The 13,552-nt window shown below is 36.5% G+C and overlaps 1 long non-coding RNA gene across 1 annotated transcript in view; it reads left to right on the top strand.

The window, feature by feature from the left end:
* The first annotated feature begins 447 nt into the window (after nucleotides 1-447).
* The window catches only part of LOC108540822 (uncharacterized), an 85,479-nt gene continuing 72,374 nt past the window's right edge, over nucleotides 448-13,552 (top strand). Inside the window, exons 1-2 of the long non-coding RNA XR_001888778.1 lie at nucleotides 448-738; nucleotides 6,451-6,506. This is a non-coding gene — a long non-coding RNA (uncharacterized LOC108540822). The remainder of the gene's footprint in view (nucleotides 739-6,450; nucleotides 6,507-13,552) is intronic.

Below are 13,552 nucleotides of genomic sequence, written 5' to 3'. Positions count from 1 at the left end.
GTACATATAGCAGAGAAACGTGATCATTTAAATTCTAAAGGATGTTTGTTTCTTTTAATAGCATAGCAGAGAATTGATGGCATGGGGGAGAGGGATGTGACAACTTAACCTGATGCTTGATAGCTGTTTACTTATGAATGTGTGCCACAGATTTCAGTGTCTGCAAAAGAAGGGGAAATAAAGAAACCGATGGCTTTTAGGGAACTTAAGACACATGGAAGAAAGTGCTTAGAAGGCTATTGAAATATTTACAAAACAAATCATTTACATTAACTTTCTTACGTGTAGAACCTGGAGTGCCCATGAAAAAACAGAACCAATTTTGGCTATGAGAAGTATTTCAGCATCAAAATGGTTAATAGTGTTATAGCTTCCAAAGAGCCTATTGGCTCACCCTCAAGGATGCCCTGCAGTTGTTGTTAAAGTCATCAGATGAAGCTAGCCTTCTCAGCTAGCCTTTAGATTTGTCTGCTAACAGTAAAAATACTATAATAAATCGGTAACATATGTTGCCAGGCAAGGAAAAGTGATATAAATAAAGAGACTGGGAGACCCAAACCAAGTACAATGTGAAAAGAATTTAACTTTCAATCTATTTGCTGGCTAATTACCATTTGAAAAATAATTTGAAAGTGTTACTGTTATTTGCTGATATTCTTCCTCACTTTTCTTCTTTTCCTCTTCAGATTGCATTCTTACCCAAATACTCTTCGTGATTGCCTGCTTTGCGGCTTTGGGGTAAGTCCCAGTTTTCCACAACCTTAAGAAAAAAAATGCATAACATAAAAGATGCCAGAAAGACTTATGTGTCCTGATATTCGGGGTCTGTGAAATATACATGGGTTTGTTACTGGGGGTGGGAGGCATAATGAAATAAAGACAAGGGGTTTGTTTCTGCAAGGATCAAAAGTGTGCGAAAGTGTGCATATGCAAACGAGGCTCCCATCTGGAAAGCCACCTCTGGAATGGAAATGACAAAGCTTGGAACACACACAATCAATTATTTTCACCAGCATTTAAAATATAGAAAACAAAATCTGCTTTGGGAATTGACTGAATATTTTATTTAGCTTTTTTATTGAGACATCCTTTGAATAATGGCATAATATAAATAGTTTTACAAAGCAACAATATAATCAATCTCTACACTAGAATATAAATCAAGGATTTCATTAACTGCTGGTAGCCAGTTTAAATTGTAGTCTTGTCCATAATGTCTATCTATCTATGTATGTCCAAGTTATATTAAAAACCTTTAAATGGCTTTGTAATATCAGCTACATCTAGCTATTATAATAATTAATGGTACTGTTTTATAAATCAATACATGTATTCTTGATAAATTCATATCCAGTTAATGGTGTAATTTAAATAAAAAATTAATGTAATAAAGGACATACAGAAATGGGCAGGAAATCTTTAAAGGTTAAGAGTCAAATTTGTCTAAATTCATTTTTAACCTGTTTTGGAAAAGTTTATATTTAAAATCAGCTGACACTTACCTTGTTTCTGTAAAACTAATCTTGCCATTTCTGGTGGTATCTAGTATTAAATTTGTAAGATGTTTTTTTGACGTTGTTTTAATTACATAGTTACAATACTGTGGAATATTTTACTGTTGTTGTACTCTTTTGTGACTATTGCATATTCTTCAGTAAAACAGAACAAAACAAACGAAAAACCTCATACCAGTAATTTATGTTTAATTCACAAATGCATGTAAATGATTTATTTTTTGAAAATCTCCAAAGCTATATACACATTTTATTTAAGGGGAGAAAAGACTGACTAGTTCAAATAATTTGCATGTGGAAGAGCCGAGCATTTTCACTGCTTTCGCTGAGTGAACATTCTAAGAATTTTAGAAAGAAAAGAAAAATGCATGAAGAAGTCTGAAATGTATTTTAACGCTGCACCCGGGTACAGGAACATTCTACCAAAAGATGAGTGTATTATAGTTCTAATTTAAAGAATACATACCAAAGACGTATTTAATAAATAACAAGATTTAGAAAAACAACCGAAGGTTGTATGTTATCAAATACAATATCCAATCTTTCCAAATAAAATTTCATTGGGTTTCTAAGAGTAAGCGTTTTACAAAAAATATCTTTCAAAATTATGCAGACCAGTCTGCCCTGCCATCCTCCTTGACATGGTGCAGAAATGTTCCTTTAATCCACTGAGCTTTTTCTGACATTTTTCTTAACATTGCTGAGCCTTATTTAGAGCACCAAAGGAGGCGTGTGCAGTTTCCTTTGACACTGATGGGTATTTCAAAATGTTACAGAGAGAGGGGGGAAAAAAAAGAAAGAAAAGATTTGCTGCCAGTCACTTCATCAATAGAGCTACAGAAGCAATTACTATTTGTTAAAAGTTTACATTTCAAATGAAGCTACATTTTAAAGAAGTCTCATCCTTTTAGAAGGACTGGTGCTTGGAAGAGAGAGGAAGATAATGCACATTAGTGATTACATGTTAAAGTGCACTCAAGTACTGGAACCATTTAAAATGTATTGTGTTTTTAGTCGAAACCTGCAGCAAAACCACTCCTAAGAGGCTTAATTTAGGTTTTATAGGAGGAACATAAAAAAGACCAGGTTATAGCAACATGCTGAAATATGGGGTACATTTTAAATATCTTCATTTAAGAACGTATGTTTATTTCCCCTCCTGGGATCACTAACGTGTGTCTCCACAGAGAAAGCAAGGACATGCATTCTTAAAAATTATCTGTTAAAGGGATCACATTCCAAGACCGGTTTGGGCATTTTTATTACTACAGATAACCTCTTAATTATGTCACTGCCTTCCACTTGTTAATCAGGGACATTCAACATAGTTAACCATGGAGTGGTTGCCTTTAGAAGAATACATTATTATTAAGGATTAGAAACACATTTTATTCCCATAATCATATTACATGTATGGTTTTAGCACTGCTAAAACCCTATCTACCTGCTTTAAATACATAACACCTAAGAAAGGATCTAGATGCCTACAACAATGTTGTTCATTACTTCAAACTGTGCAGTTCACGAAAAGCTTCAAGAGACAGATAATTTTACTTTTCCTGTCTCCTCGCTCCACCTCCCCCACGTCCCACGCAATTTCTATTTGGATTGATTTTAGGTTTCCTGTGCAGCCACCAGTATCTGAGATACTCAGGTACTCTTTCAGAGACCAAGGTGTAAGTGAAGTAAATAAAATCATGTTTCACTGTTGCTTTATCAACCCTCCTAGGTGGTTTTTCTGCCAGCCAACCTGCACTGTTAAGACCCATAAAATTATGCAATAGTGACTTCTTTGGAGGTTCTCTAATCAGATAATGGCTGGTGTTAGGAGGCAAGGGCCCAAGGCAATGTTGCTGGTACTTAACACTGTGGTTGGTCATTACTTGTCTAGTAGAGACCAATAAACAGCTGATTACTATCCTATACGGAGCCAATATTTTACATTTGTCCTAGTTATTTTTTCCTTTTCTTTTCAAGTTCTTACAACAGGAAGTATTTTTCAAGAAGATCTATGAGTAATAGCCTCCCAGGCACCTTAAAATAAGAATATTCCTACTATGAAATGATGGCTTTTGTGGAAAGGTGGGAATGATTCTGGTTTTTACAAGAGCAAAGGTTTGATTTGTTTCAAGTCCATTTCTTTCAGACAGGGACACTCCCCCACACCATCCCTGCTGCTCCCTGTCCCTTTCCCCCTCTATGACAGGTTCACGGGCTGCAACCAAGGGATTTTAAAATGCAAAGGTTTATATTAATATTTGCACTCTGGCAATAACAGGCCCATTTTGCTTCCTTTGTAAGCCTGTGATAATTGATGTTTCATACCTGGAACTATGTTTCATTTATCTTTTTACTCATGAAGATAGCATATAAATAAAAGGTAATTTATGGAAAGGAACCAACCATTTGAAATAATAATCCTAAATCCAACCAGATAATCTTTTACAGCTGTAAGAGTCAGAGATGGAGATTTCTAAACTTCTAAAGAAAACTTGATTACAAAGAAGAAACCTGTGCATTTTTGAATGCTTATTGAATTTGAATGTCTGTGTGGGCCAAAACAGAATCAGAGGGACAAATGGAAACCAGGAAACAAAAGGTGTAAATTTTAGATGTGTTTTAAATTAATGTATTTAACGACCTATTAGACTCATTACAATTTTATTGACTTTCCCTTTACATTTGGATATAATTTTTTACTAGCCAATGCAAACTGCAAAATGGTGAGTCTCCTAAGGTGCCTTTCCTTTCCTGGGATCCTCATCTTAGAATGAACAGAGGCACATCGATAAGAACTGGACCTTGATTTCACAGCCTCATACAAAGCCAGGCAATTCTTGAGCCAAACAAACAAAGGGGGTGTAAGCGATTTCATTTATTTTGATAATCCTCCTCTTGCACAGGAGCATTTTGCTGTCTTTGTCAAAGTGAATGACAACAATTTGGCCAACTCTCTCTGAGCTGCACTCAACAGTGACAGGCAAATTATCAGAGGCCCTGCACTTCTTATTATCAGAGGAGAAGCCATCAGGGGGACGCATGGAGGATACCTCTCCCTTGTCACTATTTGTCAGTGGGACAAGGGCCACTGCTATGGGTAGCTGACAGGTAATTTCAACAATAACAATTACTCCTATTACTGGTGTCATAAACAATTCGCCCAAGGCATGACAATAGCAAAGCTTTACAATTCAATGCCATATAAATAAATGCCAGCAGGTAACAAGTAATTTAGCTCCAATCAAGCTTTCACCCCGGCATTAATATTGTTATTGTAAGAAAATGGAAAATTGAAAAAATTCAATATGTTAATGAATTAAGAGAGGTTCAAGGGCTAGACAAGAGGAGTTGGAAAAAGGAAACCAAAATTATTGTGGTATCATATTTGGTGCCATCCTGGGGGCCAAACATCAGTATAATTACTTTAAGACAAGAAGGGGAACTGGAGTGCCTTAGATCTCAGAGCAGGGAAAAATGTGACATGAGCTTTCAAAAAATCCACCTAACTCCAATTTCCAAAGAATATAAGTAGAAATATGAGAATGTATATATATAATGTAGCATTTCACTGGCTTTCTTTTTCTACCTGAAATATTTCATATGAAGCAGAAGTATGAGTATCAAAAGAATGTTTGCATCTGTTTAAGAAAATTGTATTGGTACCTGCTTCCTTTACATTAAGTCTCATAATGAAACTATTTTAATACTCCTTTTTTATCTGGGGTGAAGGTAAAGCTGAAAGTCATCTTTGCTCTCCAGCTGTCCACCTTTTGGAAGTGGACTAGAGGATACAGTCTTATCTTCATATGTAAAACTTCCCGATCAAACCAATTTGCAATTTTAGTATTTGTCCAGCAAGACAATGTGCCATCACAGTGACAGCAGTAAAAGAATTTGAAAATCTCTAATTAGGAGAGCTGCACACCAATTAACGCATGTCAAATTTCACTTCATCAAGTGCCACTCTAATTTTCCCTCTAAAAATTAATGGATTTTTTTTCTTTTGGTATGTGTGTGTGTCCCCTTAAGGCAACGTTGATTCAAATCTGCTCAAGATGCAGTGTTGCACAGCTAAGCATCTTCTTGATTACAATCCGCCACACTTCTAACTGCGCTCATTCGCACTGCCACGGATACTTTGTCAACAGTCAAATTACACCACGCTGATAACAATGCATAATGGTGTTCCTCCTCCAGTCCCCTGTCAGGAGAGGGGCTTCATAAAAATGTGATGTTTTCTTCTCAACTGTATCTAAAGGAAGTTTGTATGACTAGGTCCTCAGTCAGGCGTTAATTTTAAAATTAGTTTGTTAATTTCAAAAAAAAAAAGAAGCAGCAGCAGCAGCAGCAAAATGATGGCATATGAAAAGTCCTCACTGGAAAAAAAAAATCAGCAAAGAATGAGGAATGGAGAATATCTATGGCCAAAGTTTTACTTAAACACCTTGTTCGGAGACATTTTCAAGAGCACTATTCTTGGTTAAAAACCAGATTTTTTTTTCTTTACTTCTGGTCTATAAACATTGGAAGCCTCTCTTGAACAGACTGTATTTAGATTGTGCTAGAAGTTTGTTTAACTGCCATATTTGCCAGAATCCTCAAAACATCACAGGACACAGAAGACAAATGACTTTGTGTGTGTGTAGGGTGGAGAGGGGGTGCGTAAGGGGGTCAGGATTGCATATTCCAGATAAATGTTGATTCACTTTTAACTATTTTTTATCCTAGTTGCTTGTTGCGGATTGGTGTGTCTGAGGCATCAGCACACGTGGGGAATATTTCTCACTGAAAAATGAAAGAAAGAAATGCAGTGATTAGAAGATGATTTTACATTCAGTCTTTTTTGAGATTATTCAGATTTCTTATTTTTCAAAAACAATCAAAACCAGAACCAAACAAGGAAATTAAACGAAAATTTAAATCTATTCTCTTATAGATTCTTCAGGGAGTAGAGAATATTCACACGGGTTGACATCCCAGTCTTCTCAGCATGTAAGCATATTGTAATCCTATTTATTCACTAAAAATTTAAATTCCTCCGATCTACACTTTATTTTCTTTAATCTGCAGGTCAAATACAGCTTCTTATTCACTGACGACTAACTCAAAATTTAAAACGATATTTTAGGTTTGTATTTCCGAATATTAAAAGTGTCTTCCTTCTCTTATGGCCCCACCTCAGCATGTTCTTAAGTGGTCTATTTCAAACAAAAGAAAATGACATCCCCCTTTCAAGTAGCCAAACATTAGATTCTCTCAGAACTGACTGGGGATTCACTAGAAGTTTTGCAATTAGATTCATACAAATTGAATTATTTTCTTTTTTTCCAAACATCGTTCTTAGAACTTTATAAATGTAGCAATACTGGCTTCACAGTTTCATGTGGCTCGTTTACAAATAAAGGTATTTTAATAAAACTAAGTTTTGTGTGCCTTTGAAAAACAAAAAGCTGGAACAATCTCATATTAAAACATTACAAAAGGATTGTAAAGGGAAATTTAAAGGGCGAAAACTTGATTATATAATGCAATCCAGCAGTAATCAATTTTACCTTCAATATCTTGCTTTTGTTTTCAAAATGCTAAATAAACAATACATAATGCATCCCTCATCAGCCAAACCATGGAGGCTCTGTGCTCAAATAACAGGAAACATATTCAATTTTCCTAACAGAAGACAGTTCATTAAGCTGTGCCACATCAAATAAAACTTTAATTTCTCCAGCATCAGAGTCGCAATGAAAGCAATTGAAGAAGATGAGCCATATGGTACTTCTATCAGCAAACACATATTGCTCATTCCCCCAAAGTTTTCTAATTCTGCTCCCCAGACCTGTGTAATATAGATAATGTGCTCCGAGAGCAGCAACCATGAGCTATCTAGTGTACACTTCTAATACTGTATTTAATGGGAAATAATGAATCATAAAAACCTAGAGAAGACGGCTTTTGCTAACCTAAATCTCAGCTGTAATTTCATTGTTCTGTGCCTAAGATGCTGTTTGCCCTTTCCAAACAACAGCAGTTGAACATAATTATGCTGCTTCGAACCTGGGCTTGAAAAACCATCCCTAATATAACCAACTTTCTATTAACTCCTGAAATTCTGAATTTAATGATGCACTGATACAGGCCTTGAGATAATCAAGCATGTGTCATTTAAAATCCAAATAAGCATTTTCCCTTTCTTCTCTTTGGTCAGACTACTCAATGCTTTTACGCTTCCTCCTCCGCCCCTGCTTGCGTCCATCCCCACCCCCCACCCCACCCCATGCAACAGGAGTGGCATGATTAAAAATGAGGAGATTTTCTTGTTATTAGCAAATTTGACATTTGCCTGATGAAATGCACATAAAATGTGAAAGCTACACAGTACTCAGAAGAATGTCTCCACTCCAATCCTAGCTACCAAGATGAAATAATTTAGGTAAAGGAAATGTAAAGGTCCTTGTACATCTCTTGCTGCGGAATGCTAGGGTTGTGTTATAAATGGAAGAACCAAATATTGCTGAGCTTTTAGAGTGACAGTATTTTGGCACATGTAAAGTGCGTAGTGTTCCTTCTCTCACCTTAGCTGCTCTGACAATTCACTTAAACATGATACATATGCCCAAACACAGCAATGTATGTGTCGTGAGCCCAGCCTTTCTCTGGTTTAAGATTTTGGGGCTGGGGCTTTGTTCATTTTTAGGAAAAAAATGTTGCTTTTTCCACTAACTAGGTCAATAATTCCAGCTTTTCCATTTTTAAAGCTTATCAAATCAATATTTTACCAACATGATGCTAATTTAGAACATCATCAAATAACACCGTGGATACATATTGAAAACATATTTTAATGGTTTTGTTTGTTTTGGCATCATATGAACCAAGAACAATTAAATTAAAAAGAGACTTTTAAAAGTTAGAGATTGCCTTTTTAAAGCTTATTAAAATCAGCATGTTAACATGCCTGTCTCTGAATTAGCTCTCACACTTGATTGCCATCATTAAAACTAGTTGTTTGGGTGCTGCTCAAAGCCGATTCTTACTAGTTATTAACTTGAAATCTCTTTCCATTGAAATGTAAAAGAAAAAAAAAAAAATTCATTCTCACTAGTGGAAGAAACAGTCACCAAAACATGAACTAGCACAGCAAGCCAGCAACATTAAACCACGAAAAGACCAACAGGTAAAATAACTACAGTAACATCTAAAACACACTCATGAAAAAAAAAATCACAACAACAACAAAGAAGCAGTCCATTGATTATATTTCATGAATGCCTTAAAACAAATGTTTAAACAGTTTTCTGAAACAGTGCAGAAAACCTCTGCATGCTCCACTGGGTTGCAATGACAATGGTCTATTGCAATGTAAAACACGCTGGAGGATAAAAAGGTGCTTTTTGTTACCATTTTATCAAAGCTGTTCATCTTCGAGCTGCAGGCAGCATTTTGCTGGAATTGCAGATATTTCTCTGTCCAGGCTCCTTTGTTTGTGCATCTCATTTGCATATATTTATCTCCAGCTGAGGGTGCGTTCTGCTCATTAAGGCCTCCCTTCACATTATTTCATAAGCCAGCTGCTGAGAGGGATTTCACCTGTGGTGACTGAGAAAAGAGGGGTGAAAAACTAAATTCTTCATAAAAAGGAAATCTTCTGAGTCTCTTCCCCTATAAATGGGCACCATTTGTGTTAAACAGCCTCTTGTCATGATAGATGCCTCCAGAGGTCAGGGGTTAAAGTTGATTTGAAGGTCAGCAGTAAAACAACAGACAAACCAGACGCCAAACTGGTTCCTTAGCTGTCGGTGGGAGCTGTGGTACAACCAGGTCTTGAACCTTTTTCAACCTCTAATAAAACAGGGGATGAATCTGAAGTGGATCAACCAGGCCCCTGAGGAAGCAGCACAGAAAAACACAAATAATATCAATATCAGGCAGCCACAGGGAAACAATGGGGCATTTCTCCGTGCTACATGCATGCTGCTATTGTTTCAAGGGCTGGGGAATTAATTCCACTTATTTATTTAAGGCGTGTCAACTCACTGCCTAAACCTGTTTCAGTGTCAAGATGAATAAAACTTTTATGGCTCATAAAATAGAGCCATTCATCTCAATGTTCTTTGTGGTGCGTTTTTTTTTCTTTTCTTTTCTTTTTTCTTTTTTTTTTTTTTTCCCTGGCATACTGAGCTAGGCCTCTGCTCTGAAATGGTTACATCTGAACCCATTGGTGCTACGTTCCACACCATATTAGAGAAAAAAATTATTTTACTGGCAAATGGATCTCAACAGAAATGACACAGGGAAGCATTTTAGCTACGATGTAATAGCTCCAAATATTCTTCTAAATAGTCTGCATGCAGTTGCATCTGTTTTGAGTATGCATTATTTACAAAGCAGAAGTTTTACTATTTTAGAGGAAAAGTTCAAAAGAGATAGCAGTAAAGATATTAGTTTTCTAAAATACTATGTCACGTATTTCATTTTACTTTAGAAGTGGAACCCTGTTAGGATAGCTCTTTCCCATTCATCATTTTTTGCCCAAGTTTCCGCTGTTCCATAGTCAGCTTATACTGATGTAATAATCAAATGCTTCCTTCCTTTAATTCAACTGCTTAGAATTTTATGCTTAATTTTCAGCATAAAATAGCACACATAAATGGAAAAGAAAATGTATTTATGTGCTTTTTGGATTATAAATTTTTTAAAAGTTCAGTTATAGAATTAATTTTACTTTTGATTTCCTGACAAATGACTTTAATAATAATATAATACAAACAGGTTAACATTTCTAAAGTGCCGCGCACAGTGTGAAGCACATGTATTTTCTCATGCAGTTATTAATAATAATTCAATCTAAGTCACACAGGTCCCCTTAGAATGGACTGCAACAACATTATTATCCACAACATATTTTAGTTGAGACAAAATGTTCCAGTCACACAATATCATCACTATCGCAGATCATTATAGCTTTAACAGATGATATCATGGGAACATAGTTGCTTTATATCAAAATGAGTAAAAAGAAGCAATTCGATGATATTTCACAAATTTTCTAATCACAGCCTCAGTCATGCATATTAACATTTTTGCTCCATTGTAATGTAAATGGATTTGTGGAGGATTCACTTACTGTCTTGTCCTGGTTGCTTTGTTTTTGAGTTCTTTATTGAATATTGTAGCCTTTACCTATGACGCTGGATTATTTCTGATGTAGTCAGTTGGTAGGTAAGGGTTTTCTCCCACAAACTCAAGTTTTTTCAGCAAGTAGATCATTTGAGAATGGCTCCAAATAAAAGTTGTGCTTTCACATTTTGCTGGTATGCAAACATATGGCCCTGAGGAAGAGGGATTCATTTTGGGGTGCTAAGCACTGCTCAAGATATAAGTGCTTTTTATTTTCCATTTGAACTGGTGCATGCCCCTTAGAGATGGACTGGTTGCTTTACATACTGGTGGCCCATTTACAAAGCAGCCCTGTTTGAAAACAGATGCTTTCAAGTGGGTCACCAGGCTCTAAGAAAAATATTTAAACTCATAATTGATTGGCTTTTGGTCATCTATGGCAATGTGTTCTCATTTAAACATAGAACAGGGATTTTTCTTCTATAACCAATTACAGTTTAAAAAATGCAACGAATCTTGCTTCACACAAGGAGCTTAACTTGTGGTTGGAGAAATTTTCCAACTTATTAAATGTTGTTTATATCCTCATTTTTGTAGACCCTTTGTCTTCCCAAAGCATTTTATAACTCCCTCTGTAACTGACTTATCAATTTTCTTTCTGACCTTTCATTTTAAATTTAACCACACCCAAACCCCCAAACCCAGAACCTCCAAGCAACTAGACTAGAGCGAAAATATACAATTTACTCTCTCCATATCTCCACCGATGTCTTTCGTTTTTCTTGTACTCTAATCTAATCGGTAATTCGTAAGCTTTGGCCAAATAGTTAAAAATGTTAAGTGCTAGCAAAGCCTTTTACCTCCCCCTCAGATCTGTCTCTGTTTATGGAATAGGTCCCAGTTTCCTCCTCTTCTCCTTCAGCCCGAGGTCTTCAGGTCAGAGCACTGTAAATACACACAGCCCTTGCTGGACCCATAAATCTGAGCAAAGGGCAGGCCTATATATTCAGATAAGCAGGGGCAGAGATAGGGGCTTGAAAGGAGGGAGAACTAGTGGAGTCTGAGGCTCTGCAGCCCTGTTCAGAGAACTGAACTCAAAAGACCAAGAATCCTTAGTGCGGAAGGAGGAATTTTGCTTTGAAACATCTCGTCTTATTTCTAATGGACGAGGTTGGCACTGCTTCCTCTTGGTTTATTTTATTTTTTCCACGTTGCTTATATTCACATCCTTACTGAACGTATTATCTTAAAGGCAATCAAATTAAACAATAAATTTAATTTATTTCCAATGTTTTCTTTTTCTTAAGTGTGTTTGTGTTTTGACCTCTGTGTGTGTGTGCATGTGTGTGTGTGTGAGTGATGTTTCTTGAAGTCATTTTATCAGAAATTTTTCTCTACTGTAATTTTTCAATCCCAAAGTTTTCGACTATGTAACTGTATTCTTAGTTACCACATTGAATCCCCAAGAAAATACATCTAAAGGAGGAATGACAAAGTGACAAATAAATGCTTACATACCCTTCAGTCTTCAAGGCTTCCAGTTTATTCCTGGGTTTAAGTATTTTCTGTTGGATTTTCACTTCTTGAAATTTTCAGTGACTCCTGGAAGACCATCCTTCTTGGGGGATGCACCCATTGTGACCACAGATAAGGTCACCGTGGAAAATCCTGGGCAAGATGACCATGGCTGAGAAGGTCCTTTCTATCACACTTGACAGAATCACTGCATGATTCTTCTTTAGATGCAATGAGTCGCACTACAGATTCATCTGGGTCATTTCAGACTCCAGGAAAATGTGTCACTCGATTTGTTTCCGAGCAATGTTTTCTATTTTATTGTATATATGCATATACAATTTTAATCTGATTTCTCTAGGTTATTCTTTTTGGCTAATAGAGAATCGATTTTTTAAAAATGCGAATTCATGTTCCTCAAAAGGGGCTTCTTTTCTTCTTTTCCTTGGTTGAAAAGTTAGTGATAATTCCAGGTAATTAAGAAAATTTTATGGAAAAAAATTGCCAAGAAAGTAATTGGGCTGGGAGCCCAGCATGTTACACCTACAGTAGAGCCTCATTTTTGACAAATCTCTTAAATGATAACAAAAATAATGATAATAATCGTTATGTATCATTTATCGAGCACTTACTTTGGAAAGCAATGTACTAGGAACTTAAGATGTATATTAATTTTTATCTTTACAAGTGGTAAGTGATGTACTACTCTATAGTCTCAATCTTATAAATGAAAAAAACCCTCCGATTTGAAAAGTAAAGAAACTTAATCCAGAACACACATGGAAGCCCAGAATTTGAAAGTGGTTCTGGCTCTAGAGGGCTGTCTTCTGAGCTGCCTCTCATAGCCTCAGGTTCTGCATCTTCAGGATGAGTGTCTTGGGTGGAAGGGGGTCTATGTAGGGGTGATCTTCCATGGCCAGTTGATTTTCTCCAGCCCCTACTCTCCTGAGCCTAGCCTTGGCATTTTCAATAGCTCTCTGGCATCTGGGCCTGTCTCTCGAAGACCTCCTGGACCACATGTCTGAAACGGAACTCATTGATTCTCTACCTGCCGTGTCTGTACTCTGTGATCCATGTGATGTTTAATGGGAGGGAGCACCCTCGATTCTGTAGTCTAAGCTTAAGGCTAACTACCTACCTTGTTTCACCTGTCATGATTATCATCCAACCCGGCAGAGAAGTGACCTGTGCAGGGGGTATTATAGTCTGACCACCTGGGTTTGAACCCGGACTCCCCTGTTTACCAGCTGTGCAGTGCTGGACAAGTTACTTTACTCTTCTGTGCCTTGATATTTTCATCTGTAAAATGGAGTCTAAAATGTTGTTTATTATTTAAGGTGGTCTAGTTCAGACTGTTGGTAATGTTTGACAGAACTATTAAAATAGCCTTCAGGCTGCTGTTTCTGCAG

Source organism: Rhinopithecus bieti, unplaced genomic scaffold, assembly GCF_001698545.2.
Source record: "Rhinopithecus bieti isolate Rb0 unplaced genomic scaffold, ASM169854v2 scaffold_19018, whole genome shotgun sequence".
Classification (NCBI taxonomy): domain Eukaryota; kingdom Metazoa; phylum Chordata; class Mammalia; order Primates; family Cercopithecidae; genus Rhinopithecus; species Rhinopithecus bieti.
The sequence above is the reverse complement of the archived record's forward strand: the minus strand, read 5'-3'. Positions and strand labels throughout refer to the sequence as shown.